Genomic DNA, 18,086 nt, shown 5'->3' on the forward strand with positions numbered 1-18,086 from the left:
AACTATCAACAACATGGATGCTCGTAATCTTCACTTTTAGCGGCATTAAATCTTCCACGATGGCCAATTATATAATAATGTAACATTGAAGCAAAAATGATTAATATCATTCATCATGAACCTCAAAGGAGTTATTTTAGAAGCCAGAATTCCAATGTGTATCTTCGCCACTATAACTACACGGTAAACTATCTCTCGAGTAAACTCTATTAAATCATCTCTATTAAACATGCTAATTAATGCTTCCATTTAATAAATGCATATTACCAAACGCTATCATTCGTTTCGGGTCAAGCTGCACGATTAGAAAGTTCCACAGAGTAATATAGCAAATGAAAAGGCATAACAGGCGAAGAGGAAGCGATCAGATTTACATTCGACTCCAATCGACGGATCGTCGTGGCGGGTTTAGAGGTGCAATAAAGGAGGATGTTTGAACACGAAGGCTCGGCCTCTGAGTCTCTTCCTCTCTTGCCTCGTGGCCGCACACGGCCTAATCGTTTCTCCCACCAGTGTCGATAGAAGTGATCGTGGCCGATGACTTTACGGGCGTCGATGCTCGTTCTCTTGATTTACGACGCCCCTAACCTTCGCCGCGTTACCTACATTGTTTCCCCCGCGCTGGTTTCTCTTTACACGCGCTGCTCGTGCCTCCACCGAGCGGAGAGCAACCCGAGGCCGACCTCGACCTCACAAAGCCTAATGGCGTGCACTGTTGTCTTCCAACCGATCGAACCATTAGCATGGTGCACGCTCACGGAGCAACAAATTTTGTGCAAAACTCACCCAAACGATGGGGTTGTGGCAAGATTCGAGTGATCTTGGGTTGGTTATAGATGGTCGCTTTAGTTTGGTTGTAGACGGTGAATTTTTTTTTTTTTTTGTGATCTTACGGAGTACTTTAAATGAGTGGCATTCAACGAATTTGAAGTATTGGAAGCTTTCTTCGAGGTTTCTCTTAGATATAGAAAGGAGATATATAAATAAAGTCTACCTTTCGTAGGCTACGAATGCTGAGAATAATAAACGAATATTTTTGTTTGAATATCTACACAAGATTTGTTAATTTTTTAATTATTGTATCTTATACAGACACGATACAGTTCTATTGTAAGCGTAAATCGTAAGTGGTATCAATGACAAAGTATGAAAAGAGGCAAGGAAAATAGGAAATACGAAAGATCAAAATATATATCTCATTGAATGTTTCTTCAATCCTCATTCAATTCTTAGAAAAAGATAAATTCTAGCTACATATTTAATGAACTCTAATATTCCCATGGAACAGACAGAACCACAACGCGTTCAAAACGAAACGTCAACCTCCTTTCAAGACTTCCATAGAGATACCATTTTCCAACGAATTAAACCTCGTGAAAAAATGCCAACCCCTATCACAAAATTACAATTTGCATCAAACATGTTTGACGAGTTTCATTTTCTGCGTTGAACCGAGTGTTGCTTGCTGTTATTTTTCTCTTGGAAATGGAACCTTTCCTTCCAACGAAGTACAGCTGCGCGCCCGCACACGGAAACCGAAAGGTGCATCAGCGTTTGCTAGAAAGGCAGAAAAGAGAGAAAGAGAGTGAGAGAGAGAGAGAGAGAGAGCGTAACCCTCGGTATGGTTGAGTTTCTCGGGCTTTCAGCGTTCACTTTTTTAGAGGACGCAGAGGCCAGCTGCGGCGTCAGAGTGGCGCACGCGTAAAAGAGGAAATACCTTGGCAAATCAGATGCTACGAAACGACTGAATTACGAGCATGGTCGTCGTAAAACAGTTGCGTCGCCTGTACCCCTGGATAACAACTTAATTGCACGAGCTCTCGCGCGTTGTACGTACGTGCATTAACCGTAATTAAGAGGAATCGAATGGCTTGTTGATTGAAGCCGTTTTATCTCGATCGCCCGACAAATTTTCAAAGAATTAACCAATCTGGGTACTTTGTTAACCACCGTATCGTTGTTTAATTGATTCCCGGATTATTACCAATTTCCGGACGATTTTTATCCCGAGGATATCGCGACATAAAGTATATGGAGCTTATATTCTTCTCGATGATACAGGAATTCTTCCTGTCAATGGTTTTTAATTAATCGCGGGATCAGGTAACTGGAAATTCTTCGTCTGTTTCGTATCTCAAAAATAACCTACCGAACCAGTTTCGACGTAAAAATTTATATGGAGTCACTTAGAGGATAAAACAATCAGCTTTCTTAATTTTGTTCTCAGAAAATATCTTAATGTATTATTTTGTATCATTCTACTGTTTTATTTTGTCTAAGTTCTGTGATTAATAAAACGACTAATTTAGATACGGTTAAATTATAACGTTATATTATTAAATTATTCTGGAAGCTTTCTTCAAAGTTTCATGACTTCCAGATCTGCATTCTACAGCGAATATTTTACAGACGATGACGCTTCCGCTACGAAACACAAATTAACAATGAACTTTTTACCACTTTCAATGGCCATCCGAAGGAAGGATTCGCGATATTTTTCCACGTGGCCGGTCTCGCGAGGCGCGAGCAGCCTAGAGATAGCGGGCAGGCTAGTCGGACAGGGCTAGAGATGTTGTTTTGCAGCGCCGGAATAGATATCGGTGGTGGCTGGCGCGGAGACAGGGAACTGCCACTATTTCTGACAAGAAGCTTCTTCTTGCCTCCTCTCGGCCTGTCCCACGTCACGGACCCTGGTCCGCCGCCTCCCAGCCACGACGGTGTCCCCTTAGCGAACCAAAGGGGAGAAAGGGGAAAGTCGCGCAAGAGAACGCGCACACGTTAATAGAGGGCAGACGCCGAAGCGGCCAGGAATAACCATCGGGATGTCACACTTCCATATAGACATCGACGCCGAGCGGTTTCGCTCGATGATCTCGTTCGCTGTTTCGTTCTCTTGTTCTCTTCCTACACGATCCTGATTTTGTATCTCGTCTCGTTTCATGGAAAAGTTTCGCGTTCACTAATGTCGACATGAAGTTGGTGAATAGGCTAGCAATCGTGGATGAAAATTTGAAAACGGAAGATTATTCACGATTATTAATGAAAATCGGGCGTATACACATTTGTAATTACTGCTAAAAATGGAATTGTAGATGTATAGCATGATATTGGTAAAAATGGGGTTGCAGATATGGGACGTTAAGTTAAGAATGGACGTGCAGTTGTTGATACGAATTATTGATCAAAATTATGTACATATGTTATATATATATTTACTTTTTTATTTTAATTATATTTTTATTTATTTGTAATTATTTATATTATATATAATATGTATATTAATAAGAATTATTGGTAAAAATTATGTATCTATGTATTATAAAAGCGTACAGGCTAGTAAGTAGAAAATTCTTCAAAGCTTCGTAGATAAAGAATGAATAGTACACTCCAAATGCAGGAAGAAAATCCCAACAAACATAGGTCAAAATTTGATATAAAATTTCAAAACGATAAACAATTTTTCATAGGAATTTATAACAAGTAATATTGGAAAGATCTTGATTGATTTGTAACACGAGACATTTGTTAAAGCGTTGTTGAAGGTGTCCTATATAATGTATCAAAAGGTCGAAAAGAAATTTAAAAGTAGACTAGATACCTAGATTTGGACGGGACGAGAGCAAGTCGAATAATCCCAAAAGACGACAAAGATTAGCGACCCTTATCACTTTCGGGATTCTAACATAGGGGATCCAAGCTTTAACGATCGATCACAGGGAGTAGCTGAACAACGCGGCCAAGATGAATGGAACTGCGTGAAGCACTGAATGAATCCGGGATTTATGAATCTACACCGGCGTTCTCGGTTGTGTTTATCTTAGCAACGATTCATATTTTCCCTTCATCCATTGTACGATCCAGACTTTTCGGAGTCGAAGGTTCGCGAATGAAAAAAGTAACACCTTCGGGTTCCTCCTTTGCAATTTCTCGATCTACGAGTCGGCCCATTTAATGGCTCGAACAGAAAGCAGTTGAACGTATAACAATTGGCGTTAATCGTGCATTTAAATTTTCATTAAACGTGTCAGCAAATGGACGACGAAGATCTTTGAAGACGACGGATACTAAACGTTCGTGGTATAAATCTCTTTCGCGACAATTGTGTAGTGCCAACTATATATATTCAGCACTTAGGTGGAAAATGAGTGATTGTTTAAAGTTAAGGGTCAATCTCTTTTCGGTATCATCAGAATTAGGAAAGATAGAGAAAAATACATTCAAATAAGTAGAAAGTTTTTATTTCAAAACATTGGCGTTGCTCTAAATAATATGAGATCGGTAATGCTTTCTTTACAATGGCAAGCAAAGAGATTGCTCTAATTTTCATTCGACGATTACACGACGATTATAGATCTTGGAAACATTCCCATACTCCAAAGAAATCGCGGAATTTCAAAAAAAAAAAAAAAAAGGACAAGGAGCTCGCTCTGAGAACGCAGCAGCCTCTGCGAACGATCATTAGATCACAGGTCAACGCTTCTGGTGACTTACGCTTATAAATCCTCAATTAACAAGAACTTATGATTCACGGGATGTGACGAGACGATGAAACGAGCCGGCAACTTCGTAGGCAACGGGCGTAGCGCGAAAGCGGCGCGGAAAAAGGGAAATCGCACGCGTGATCTGCAACCGACACGGCGGATTCAGCATCGAACACAGGCCGAAAGGGACGAAGAGAAGCAGAGGAGCTGCGAAAAGTAGCATCAGAGGTCCGCGTGCATGCACGTGCGTCTCCTCTACAAGGGTCGGCAAGACGGCCGGGCATTCTAAGTTTCGCGTTACTAAGTTTATCCTAAGCTCGGTGTCACGCGAACGAGCACTTAGCAATACGTCGCCTCGTTCCCGAACCAATGATGAAAGACGTGCATGTTGGACAAGCACCTGCCGCCCCAAGACCGATTATCTGGCCCTGGACGAACATTAAGCTCGATGCAGGCTAGCGATTTTTTCTCGAGCGTTTTACCAAATTGAGAACTGCATACCTTGGTGAAAGATTAAAAAATAACGCTCGTCCTATGTAAATATCTATGTATATGTAGAAAATGTGACAGGACCTGTAATACATGTAATACATGTAAATAGAAGGTTGTTCTTCATGCAAAAATATATAGACGCTTTAAAGAACAATTTTCATTTCATCACTCAACAAAGTCGAGTTTGAAAGTTTATCCAGTATGTGTCATTTCGTATATGTTATCAATGAAACATTGTACCGTACATATCAAGATTACACTGTATTTTAATTCTTAACTATTTCCGTATTTCCCAATTAGATAGTATTATTTAATCTATACACTAAGTATACATTTCAAAAAGATCGACGAAATGATAAGTGAATGGCGATCAAAAGCCTAGATTAGGAGAATTTTCGACATTATATGTTTTATAAATTTCCTGAAGGAAAAACAATTGCATTGAAGATATTAACTCGATTCGTACAGAAGCTAAATGTAAGAAGAAAAATGGTTTCTGATATTCAATTAAGGAAACTTTTACTACGAGCTTTTGATCGAGTTCTCGAAAAAAAGTCATAGAGACTTCTTAAGTTAGAGATATAAAGTCATTTTTATCATTCGCGTTTCGTCTTTTGTTGCCTAAAAGGTACGTCATTCGGTTACTCGACGTAATAATTGGATTTAAGCGGTTTGTTAAAAGCGAGGATTCTTTGTTTAGATAGCGATCCAGGTATTTTGTAACCGATTAGAAACTCTTTTTTTATTTTGATTAGAAGATTACCTGCTAGAGATTCTTGAGTCGATATTTGGAGCACGTAGAACAAACTCGTAGGTCTCACCGGGTTATTGTCACGGCTCGACGTTATCTCGTTATCTTCGCCGGGTAGACAGAGATTTCATAATAGGATGTTTAGTACACGCAACCGTACACGGGTGGACGTGGAAGATGTTGATTGTTAGCTTTTCGTCACGCGAAGTTTCTTTCTCTGTTTGCAAAGTTCGATGACATTTAGAATTGTTAAAAATCTACAGCAAGGCCATAGAGATAGATTTTTAGGTGTCATAACAGATATATATGCAAATATTCGAGTGTAATATTCTTGCCACTACTATAAGCATAACAAGAATTGTAATAAAGATTCTTCTATAATTATATTAACGCTTGTAAAATTAAGCTTTTTTTTGAGGCTATGGGACAAGATATTCTTTTATCAATTACTAACAATAGAAACACCAATTTCCAAATTTCTCACAAGTTGATAAAAAAGACATACTATACCACAGTTTACTTGTTGAAGTATAATATTGTATATATTAGAGTGTAAAATGGTTAAGCATTACAATATCCTTAGTAACGTTGTATTATTATCGTTGATAAACGGGTCAGGAACAAATTCCTCAATTTCCCTTCGTGCAGAGACGCGACGAGTCACGAGTCACGAGCACTCGACAGGCCGAAGTTATCGGGCTAATCGAAGATGCTGAGACCATTGTCGAAGAAGATAAGCGAAGGCAAAAGGTTTCGACGCCTGTCTGTCCCTCAACTCGATGACCACCCAAGATCTAGCGCCTATTCGTGAATGACAAATGCGTCCTCGCGATACATCCGGGCCGCTGTGGGAACAACTTGCCAGAAGATAACGCCCGAGATATACTATCGTCCATAATTCTATAGGATTCCAATACGAGAAACGAGTGACACCACGAAAGGGAAAAGAAGGTTTAATCCTTACAAATATAATCGTGATTGACCACAAAAGATAAAATATTATGTCTAATCTAAGGAGCAATTTTATATCAATATATATATACCTATAGAAACGAAATTTTTTAATGAATCTAACTCTATTGTGTTATTTGGTTCAGTTCAGTTGGTAGTGATCCTCTAAATGTATGGTAAATAAGTAATATCAATAATGGAGCAGATTGAAACAAATAGATAAAGATAAAACAAAACCCTGGATATGGTTTATATAAATCGATATTTCGAGAAATGAAATTATCAGATATCTTGTATATCTTTGCCTGTTACGCGCACTCTGTGGATTTTTGCAATTTTCCATAAATTCACGAACATGCGAAGTCTATAAATAACCGAAAGAATAAAAACTACGATACATATTACGTCAAGGTAAAAAGTTGCGTCAACTAAAAATTTCAAATATTTCATGTCTGCAACATCGAACTTCACGGTGCTTCATCTCTGAACACTGACAAGAAATCATCCACCGAGGAAAGCACTTTGTCCTATCTGGTTGAATGATGAAACTCGCATAGATAACATAGAGAAGGAGAGAGGCGTAGATAAGACGAGTGAGATAAGCCGGATAGGAAGAGAAAGAGGTCCTTTTTCCGTGATCTCGACAAAGGGAGGGATTCCAGAGAAAGGCAGAAGAGGAAAGAGAGAAGGCCCACGCCCACACGCGACGTTGACAGAAAGAAAAAGATCGTGTCGCGATGTGGACGTGGTTCGCACCAGACCGACTGACTGATCCTCTCAGCGGCGCGTCTTTCAATACGCGCGTGGCCGCGGACCAACGCTGATTGCCGTCGTTCACTGCGACGCGTTTCGTCTGCGCCTTTTGTTGCCAAATCGCCAGAACTACGTTTACGCGTGACTCCCGCGGCGACTACCGCGCCATTACTTCACTGTCAATTCACGCAATAACTTTCTCTTCCTTTGACAACGACGAGGGAATCACGAGTATCGGGGAAAAATGTGAATCAAATAACAATTGGTAGCAACAAACGCATTCGAACGTATTTTGAGCAAAATTGGTAAATGAGAATTTCGACGTGGAGGAAGTTTCGATCATTTTCAGAATGGAAATTAATATTTGAAAGTATAGTTCCGAAATTGGAATGACTTAAATAGAGGCACTTTAATTTAATATAGCCTTGGAACGCACTTACAATAACATTCGTATACTTAAACGCTTAACATTTTGTTTGATTATATTAAATTTAATTTAACTTAATTTTCTTTCATTTACTTAGGCAATTTGTTCCCTTGTGCACGACGTGAATTCTTGTTTAATGTTTCGGTATTTTCGGAGATGTAAAAAAATTCTGGGATATTCATACACTTCTCTGTTAGATCGCACGATTGTCGGTTAAATTAAATGTTTCAAAATATACCCGATAAAAATGAAAATTCGAGATAGAGAAATCGAAGGTTAAAGATGAAAAGCTAAAAAGACCCTAAAGCTAAGAAGATCTTTCGTTCCTTACGACCCAATTTACGTAGGGTTAAAGACGCTCGATCTTATGCAATCAAATTTCAAAAGTAATATCCAATTGGCCATGGTACTATTCAAAACAACCGATAAGTCTCTCGATTCTAAATAAGAAACTAAAAAGGTGGTAAGGCGACAGCAACAGGGTTAATTGCAGCGTATCTATTCGCGAAAGCGAGCACAAGGCTAAGGTCGCGATCGCCGCGCGGTTCGATCGTTCGATCATTTCGTTTTGGTTGGCCGTGGTGGTTCGTAATGCAAATGGACGAGCGCCGCTGTCGAACGTCCCCGAGTGACACACGGGCGTCGCGACTCGGCTTGAACTCCACCCGTGAAATCAGGCTGCGCTGACGTGTTACAAGACAGCCGCACGCAGAGGGCAAACGTAGCACTTAACACCAGCCCGTCGTCGGGCTCTCGAGTCACGCCGATTATCTCGACGATCGACTCGCTTGGAATCCGATCGATTAAACAGTCGCGATGAAACGAGACGAATTCAAGCACGAAATTCGACGACGTCGAAAAAAGAAGGAAATTCGACATGATTTCCGTTATTAAGGCGAAATTATATCGTATAAGAGAGGGAATGGTGAATTTTTGGACAGAATATCGGAGGCACGTCGATTTTTCGAGATTCTCGCGGCGTGCGTTCCCTTTTTCAGGCCGAACGAATTCTGAAGCGGCGACTGGGTTAAATTTAGCCGGCTGAGGTCGAAAAACGAACTCATCGTGACTCTCGAAGCCACTCGCGTTAGCTGGCTAGGGGAACACGGTTATCGCTCGACCGAGAAGAAAAACCGAGGTGGGCTATCGAAAGTAATTCACGGCTCGCTAGATTATCGAAATATCGTTTGCATACGTGGAATGTCTCGCACAATTTTTTATAAATAATCAATGTGTTAGAGGATCAACGCGTATAAACTAATTGAGATTGGAATGTAAATCTTGGGAGAACGGCTTATTCGACGACGATGTACGGACCAAGATACGGAGGCAATGTTGAAAATGACGTTGCGAAATATTTACGAAGTTTAATACTACTCATTTTTCGACTGTGAAGCTGAAGATATTTGATCTGATTACTGAGAAATGACACTATGTGAAAAACAAGGGAATTCTTCGTGTAATTTCATGCTTAAAAATGATAGCTCGTGATACACAAGTGATTTAATTGGAAGATGAAACTTCTCTGACATGTTCTGCAGTATCAGTTAAGAAGTTCTACGGAACGTTTTTTGGAACAGATCTGGAATACTCGTTTTACCAACTTTAAAACCAGAGACTCGTAACAACATATGTATATATGTCAAAAAGCAGATAAATATAAATATTATAAAATGGCAAGATATGAGAAGATATGAATGAACCGAAAACCACCCCAGGATGTTGAATGACACTACGAAATTGCTATCTATAACATTATAAAATCACATTCGTATTTAAACACTTTATAAAAAGGAAGACAAGAAAAATATCAATGGAAAATACCGCAAAGAAAGAATCGAAATATATTCGGAGATATTGATAGAATAATGAAATTGCCAATAATAAGCAGGTTATGAAAAGTGTATGAATGTTCTATTTCAAAATAGCAATAGAAATTTTATAAATATTATATAAAACGATAGATCTGAAGAACCAAAATCTATCCGAGGATATTAATGAAATCTCGAAATAGTCACATATCACAAGAAAACTGTGCTCAGAATTAAACGTTTCCCAAGAAAGCAAAATGAGTACTAAAAGTACCATAAAGAAAGAAAAAGGCAGAAGAAAAAACTTTGTAAAGAACCGAAATTCACCCCAGGATATCGGTGAAATCTCGAAACAGCCACTTTATAGTCGACGAATCGAGTATCTGTCCCATTGCTCGGGCTCCAGTCGGGAAGTCGTAGGATCCCGAGTCGGAGGGTCGTTCTCGCGCTCGATTTACCCGAATGCATCCGGTGTGGATCGTCGTTGAGACGTCCTTACGGGCACAGTTTCGCAGACGAGGACGGAAGTGGAGCGGTAACGCGCGTGTTCGCACGTACAGTGCGGCGGGCTCGTCCCTCTGATCCTCTAATAGGATTTATGCGTTCGGGCTCGATTACCCTCGCTCGAGAGGATAACACCGGGCTCGAAGTACGACGTAAGCGTGTTGACCGCGTTAATTTCACCGCACGATCGGTTAATCAGCTGGGAAAAAGCAGCTCGCAGACGAGCACGATCGGACACAACCGAAAACGCAAAGAGGTGGCGAGTTTCGATTTGAAGGGACGCAAAAATCGCGCGGCACGAAGGACAAGAGAACGAGCAGAGGAACGGAATGCGTGCCGCAAGCGCGAGAAATCTTTCGTAGCTGTGGGAGTGCTCATGAGAAATATCCGAAAGAGAATCTGGTCGCAGCGGAATCTACTCGCAAGCAAAAAACTAACGCGTTCGTGGAACACCAAACACTATTCTTTTGGAAGAAAATCGCGCGAAACACGTGCCCTCTCTCCATCTTCCTCTTCATCTTCCACCACAACTGCCGCAATAACGATAAAGCCAACGCGCGGTGACGCGAAACGAGGGGGAGATTTCCGTTCACGTAGGCGACTCACGTAGCGTCGCGGTTCTTTCGCGATCGTATATCTAACGGCTCGTCCCGAGCAAAAATCTTCGTCAAATAGTTTTCTTCGCACCTCTTTCAACGTATCCTCCTCTCTTCGTTACCTCCCCTAAGGGTTTATCGGAAAGACCAGTCCAGATACCAAAAATCCTCGTGCCTAAAGCCTCGTGTGTGATTTTTCTGAACAAACTCTCAACTGAACCATGCGATGTTAAAGATAACGACGAGACAAGAAGCGAAAGAAAGTGGAAGACGTGGAAGAAGGAAGAATAGTCAAAAGAAGCTTCTCCTGCTGGCTCGCGTTACACCCGCTCCTTTCGGTTTCTGCTTTCTGAGTTCCTGCGCGAGTACGATCGGAAGGCGACCGAGAGACAGGCTGAATCGCAGCTACGACGACGGAATGCGTGTCCACTGGGCTTCGTTTCGCTGGCTGAAAGCGACGGGACGCCGTGATCTCTTCTTTTTTTCGAGGTCCACTCTAGCCGAGCGGCGCGCGAGCAAACGCTTCTCTTATTTGGCGGTCCTTGGCCGAACCGAGCGGATGGAAGGACGAAGAACACGAGCAACCGGCAGCATCGACGATCCTCTTTCGGGGTAGAGAAAGAGAAACGAGAGATGTACACCGAGAGAGTTGGGCCGAGCAGAGATACACAAAGGTGAGGGGGATGAGACAGAGAGTGCCGATCCTCCCCCACTTCCTCCCTTTGGTCGTCCTTTTCCTTTCATGCGAGCCGGCCCGTTAATCCTCCACGGATCCCGCCAGGATCCCACGGAGATGCACCGAGAGAATTTGCATACAAGATCTTCTGGCATCTTCCCCTTCTCCTCCTTCTACCGAGTCTTCTCTTCTGAACAGTCTCTACTCCGTCCTCTTTGCTCCAAGGGTAGAAGATGCAGTATCCTTTTCGTCGTCGCCGTCGCTGTCGCGACCCGCTTCCCGCTATTCCCGCTTCGGCTCTTTCGGTTTCACCTCTCCTTTTCATCCTCTCGATCGAGAAACTCGTCCCTTCGAATGCGACTCGCGGGTAACTTTGTATATACGCCGCTTTCTGTGAGGGCAGAACCTCGCGGTCGAAAAGGGATTCAGTAGGGAACAATGGGCGAGACCGTCCATTCGAATTCAAGGTAAGCGACGACCTTGGGGACTAAAGAATTTAGAAGAGTTTAAATCTTAAGACGCGTGGTTGATGAAATTTGGAAATTTTTCACGCGTATTCGGGAGATATCGTACAGTGATTTTAAACGTAGAAAATATGTCAAGCGCGTCTATCAAGTTATGGAAGATGAAATTAATTACTAAATCACTTGATCCTTAAAGAAGCTAGCAGCAACATTTACGAAGCGTAACTACAAAGTATGTATAATTTCCATCAGACGTGTTTTACACGGAGAACCCGAAGTGTGACAATTTGTACTTGTTCATTCACCACCTTCCAAGCCTGACTTGCCACGAATCACGAGCTAGGAACATGACACATAAATGAAGCCAAGACGCACATCTAAGTGACAGATTCGTACATTAGTCAAAATTTCGCCTATCAGTCAACGACGAAACATTTCAAATTCGAATGTCATTTTATATGTCTTGGTCCATTCGTCAACAATATGTAGAGTCGGTCCAATTTCCCGGAAGTGGCTGGCGACCACAGCGAACAAAAGTCGGCGAGCCGTAATCCCGTAGGAAAACTCATTCGATCCGGTAACCCCGAAGAATTTGACGCGGGTCTCCCGCTCCACGGAGCTTCCCCTTCGGAGTTAATCCGAGCCATATACGCGAGCGATTACCGTTAATTATATTTTCCTGGCCTCTCACCAGCACGCAGGCCTGTGTTTGCGCGTACCCGCTACTCATCCCTCGTCCTCGTCTGCGAGCACGTGGCGTGGCGCTCGTGTGCGTGCGTGTTTTCGCTATGGAACGTGGGGTGGCCCCTACGAACTGCGTGGGAAGGGTGTGCACGAACTCCCGTGCTTGGTCTCCCTCGTCGTCGACGACGAGACTCCCGTGCGCCTCCCTTACCGTTAATACAGGCTACGTCGAGCGAAGGGCAGGTTTAAATTGGCACCAATTACCAGCAAAACACCCTCCGCGCACTTTCCACCCCCATCTACTTCCCCCTCCCCCCCTCTCTCTCTCTGTTCTCCCTGAAGCGTTGACGCCCGCTGTGCGTGGCATCCGCTCCACGAAACCACCCTCCAGAAAAGAAAGTCCACCCCTAAGTGGCGCAACGATATTACATTATGAAAATATACATCCCCAGCTGACGTAGCTAGTCGCCCCGACGATGTTATTATCGGCTGCCTCGCAGTTTTGCACCACGACCACGAGTTTTGGAAAGACAAGGTTAGAAAGACAAGGTTGGAAAGACGAGGTCCTCTGTTCTTCCGCGTTAGGGAAGTTTAAGTGGAAACTGGTGCGAGTGGTTGATGTTACTGGTGCGATATAATCGTATATACAGTACTGTGGATAGCTGTTTGAACACCTGATGCAATTCAATCAAAAGACTTTCCGTTATTTTTATTACGTTAATGTTATATATTGTATTATTATTGTTATATATTACGTTAGATTTTCGTAATATTTTTAAAGTTACGTTGGGAGTTACGTTTCTCTGTTGTTGGAGCCTTACCTGATATTAATGTCGCTTTACAATAAAACAGGAGAATTTTAATATGGCGTAAATGAAAATGTAAACGATTTATTAGATCTGAAGATGTAAATGTCTAAAAAGTCGCTGACAAGTTGCGAATTTTAATAACTTCGATAGTTGGAAGATTTGAAAAAGGATTTGAAAAGAACACACGCTTAGCTTCAAAAAAATAAATGAAAAGATTTCAGTGATACGAAACCAATCGACAATGAATTGAATTTTATAACTGCTTTTCTATGTTTCCAAATGTTTATGGTTGATAGTGCATATATTACGATGGACATTTGTTCGTTAATTATAGAGACGTTTAATCGGGGACAGTTTCGATATTCGACGGAATATATTACGTCACTATCTATGACTACGATTACCGATTCGTTGTATAGAATCAATTAGAAACACCGTTTCATAATAATCGTGTAATCCGGATAACTATTAGAATCTCGAAAACCAGTCTCGAAAGCCTAAAACACCAATGTAATGGTGTTCTTTACGAAATCTTTATATATACAAAAATTATCGAGGAAGGAGCCAAAACATTCGTCACCAAAAATCGTCTACACACGATTCGTGTATAAACTCGAGTCACAGACGAATAACATAACGTAAACTCACAGACAAAATTGAGTTGAAACTACCGTCACGAGCAAATTACCGCGGATTTATCTATCTTAGGTAAGAGGCACGTGTACACAGAAATTGCTTAACGTCTCGATAGGGAATTTTCCACGAGATGAGAAGATTTACGAGTGACATCACATGACGTCTTTACCTATTCGTACACGCGTGTCGTTGACGAAGAAGACGATGTTACATGATGACATCAAAACGTATGTTTACTATACGTATAGTTTAGCATGTTTACTAGTATAGACAGTCGGTTCTAATGTCACGTAACGCAATTGATCCGTTTACTCGTTATACTTATCGCGAGCATGGGTCTGAAATAAGCGTGTGATGATTACACATCTTTAGGAAGGTCTCTATGGTCGCGTGGGTGTGGGAACGCGGCTCTCCGGACGTTTGTATCGCGCGGTTTTGCGGCGATCCAAGCGGATTTTCCTTTGTGGCTGGTGCGGTCGGGATGCGAGGAAAAAACGACGACGCGGCCATCAGCAGCCTCGCTTTCGTTCAGGATTTATGAATATTACCTCGTGAGCACGTTCCTTATTACGTACTTGGGTTGAACAGACAGGTAGACATTGATGGCGGGATAAAATTTTTGTTAACGAAATTGGGGTGTTCTCTGTTGTATTATTCAATTTTTGTATTTTTCTATCAAATGAGCATATAATTTTCAAAAGTTACTTATGAAAGTATATCTAAGTGAAACTATGAATGTTCTATTAATAGAATTTGAAATTCGAGGGTAGATAGTATTATCTTCTTCATAAATTTTTTGTAAATTTCCAAAATTCAGTAATACGTAATTGGAGAAAACAAACTACAGAACGTCTAGTTTCCATGATATTATAGAAGATACAGCATCAACTTTCGGAAACTATTTCTGCCCCTTCAATGGTGATGAAAAATTTTCGATATATTCTCGTGGATAAGACACGAATTAAATATATTTCGTTCATGGTGAAAAATTGTAAAGTAGAATAAAAAAGTAAATAGCAATCTAGTGTTCTTAATTAAATCGTTTTTAATTAAATATTCCAATAGAAGTAAATATTTCAACAGTATATTTAAAGTATTTTATTAAAGTGTAATTCAGGAATCAACCTTAAAGTTTAAGAAATAGTTCGGCATGAAGAAAAAAGAAACGAGGTCTAAGAAACGGAGTTATGTGGCATGCACCATAGTTGCTTCGGGAATATTTTGAATAATCGTCGGTCTCGGCACATATATCGTTGTGAAAAATTGCTTAAGTGGTAGGTGCCAAGTGATGTGTATATGTGTAGTGTTGCGTATCACGGATGAGAAATGAGCATCATGGCTTTCATACCCAGGACGACGCAACGTTGTAACTTAATTAATATGCAAACGGGAATATATGTATTATACATTTTAGATTCATCCCTCATTCTACTCATAATGAGAATATTATCAACTGACCCATTGACAAAGACACTATTTCGATTTTTCTTCGTTCATACGTACTTGTATACTTCACTTCTACTATAAAAGTCAATTAAGTGTTTCTCCCCATTATTAACGCACTCGATCTTCTTTTGGAAGAATGAACGCTGCTTTGATTGTATCGTCAATTAAAGATTGTACGCGACTTCAATCTAAACCATTAAAACAGTCAATCGACTAGTGAAATTGCTCGAATAATTACGAGTATCAGTGTGTATCCAAGAACAAAATTTTCCCATGGTAGAAATTATATAATTATCTTTAATACTTTTCTCAAGGAAAAAGATGAATAATCGCGTTAAAAAGAAAAATGCTTAATTACCGGCCGTCCAAATCGAGCAGTTACATCGAAAGAGATTCAGGCAATGTAGTAGGTACACGATAAAATTTAATCTGAACTCTTCCGAGAGCCTCATAGCGGCGCTAATTTCTCCACGGTCGCAATTGGAACGATGGCGACTGGTCAAACGGGTCCGATAAACAGCGACCAAAGAATGGCACTGTTCTCGCGATATAATCGCTGGCTGTCCTCGCGATTATTGTCGGGGGACGGGTGTGCCGGACCGTCTTGTATCGCGTTACAACGCTACACGTACCGGTACGCGCATCATCTCGCAAAAGGGAAAGAGGAAGATCCGTACGACAACCGGGCAAAAGTCTGGAGAACGCGAGGATGTCGAAGAGCGAGCAAGAAAGAGCGAGGACAGACGAAAGGCGAAAGGAGGGAGAAGGAAAGGATAATTTATTATGCTGTCAGTATGTCGCTCACAATGACCGCCTCCTCGATTTTAGTGACATGGCGATTATCGTCGCAACCGATCTCAGCCGATCATCGTTAGCATGAATAACGTGACAATGGTAATCCCTTTCGTGAAAGTGCTAACGGCCATATACGTGCCGCGACACCAGATGTCGCTATGAGAATGTAGAAGAGATCGTTGTTGCGAACCCCGACGAAGAAGAAGAAGAAGAAGAAGAATATGGAGGAGGAGAAGAGGAGGAGAAGGCGCGAGGACATTCACCACGAAGCACGAACGGGCCTCGACACGTGGCGCGTATATACGCGTTCGTCACTCGATGAAACGCTTCTAAAAATATTTAGCGGCGGGACGAGCACCGAGAAAAAATGAGGAAAACAAGAGGACCGGAGGGTTCGGTTTTAATTTGGCTAGTGGAACGCAAAGTTTCGCGACGCGACGCGAGTATCGCCCACGTGATTGCCATTCTGCGTCCCTTCCGGAAAGATCAAACGTGTCTTAGATCATGTCATAATCTTTGGTCTAATATTAAAAAAGGCTTTGTTAAATCTTTCGTTCTTCGCGAATAGTATCGTAAATCATTCGATTTTCGAAATGTCAAACTGCTCGTTTAAATTACTTTTTTGACATATAACAGGCAGAAAAATTATATGTTTGTAGCTCCTGAATAATTTGTGAGCGAATGAGTTAAAACATTTTCTATAGACACAAAATTAATTGTACGCTTTGTCATTTGTTTCGATCTAATTTAATCTATCAACATATCACTATGACAACTGATGCCATAAATATTAACGCGTTAAACCCCGCGATAATCATCCTGAAAACAATTCTAAAAATTATTTTACCACCACAAGAGACGAATTATCGCAATTCGTCGTAAGAGAGGTATTCTTTGGGGGCGAGTGACTATCGGGGATATAAAGGTACGATCAAGGGAGCGAAGAAGACTTCTTAGGCGTTACGTTCGCCGAGGTAAGAATCTGTCCGTCCCTCTTGGTTCCCCGGGGGCGACGAAATATTCTCGAAGCAGTTTCCAAGGGTTGATCGCAGCGTGGATCGCGAAGGGTAGGTTAGGAGGCCGTTCCTCTCGCCACGGAAGAGGCCAGCCTCGAAACGGGGGTGGGTTTTCGGGGGATGGAAAGTGGCCCTGTTACAAGTTTTACTGCAGTTTTGCGGCTCGGAACAGCGAGCGCGTAACGGCAGGCAATTGAATTTAAATATTCAATTATGCGATGTGTAAATGAAATAGAAGTCTTATGCAAATCGCTACACGCGCCGAGGGTTGTTGCAAATTTAAAGGGTTAAATATTTATTAGCGGAGGGTTAACCGAGATTTATGGCCAAGCTTCTGCTAATATTCCCTCGTCGCGTCCGGTGTGTGTCGTTCCTCCAGGGAATATCGTCCACGTTGTTCCTCTCTGCAGCCTCGTCTTCGCAATTTGATGATCGATATCCTCCCGCTCTCTCGAAAACGATCCGCATCGTCCTTGAGCCAAAATCGAGGCGAATCCAGCGAAATCTTTACCACGCCGAACGCGTTTCCCTGACTCATGTCTTAATTAATTCCCACGATCTCGATGGACGAGTTTATCGTTCCAGGAATCGTTCCAGGAATCGTCTCTATCCTCGCGATTCGTCGTGTATTCGCCATTATTGTCACACGTCGAGAGGACGAAGACGTCTTCCCATACGCTCAAGCGTTCGACGATGAGTCGAGGGAATTTAATTAAGCCGATCGCAATTACACAACCAACGACGACTACGAGCATGACGAAGACGACGACGATGACGACGATATAGACGACGAG

This window comes from Bombus bifarius, unplaced genomic scaffold (assembly GCF_011952205.1).
Source record: "Bombus bifarius isolate JDL3187 unplaced genomic scaffold, Bbif_JDL3187 scf7180000008148, whole genome shotgun sequence".
NCBI lineage: Eukaryota > Metazoa > Arthropoda > Insecta > Hymenoptera > Apidae > Bombus > Bombus bifarius.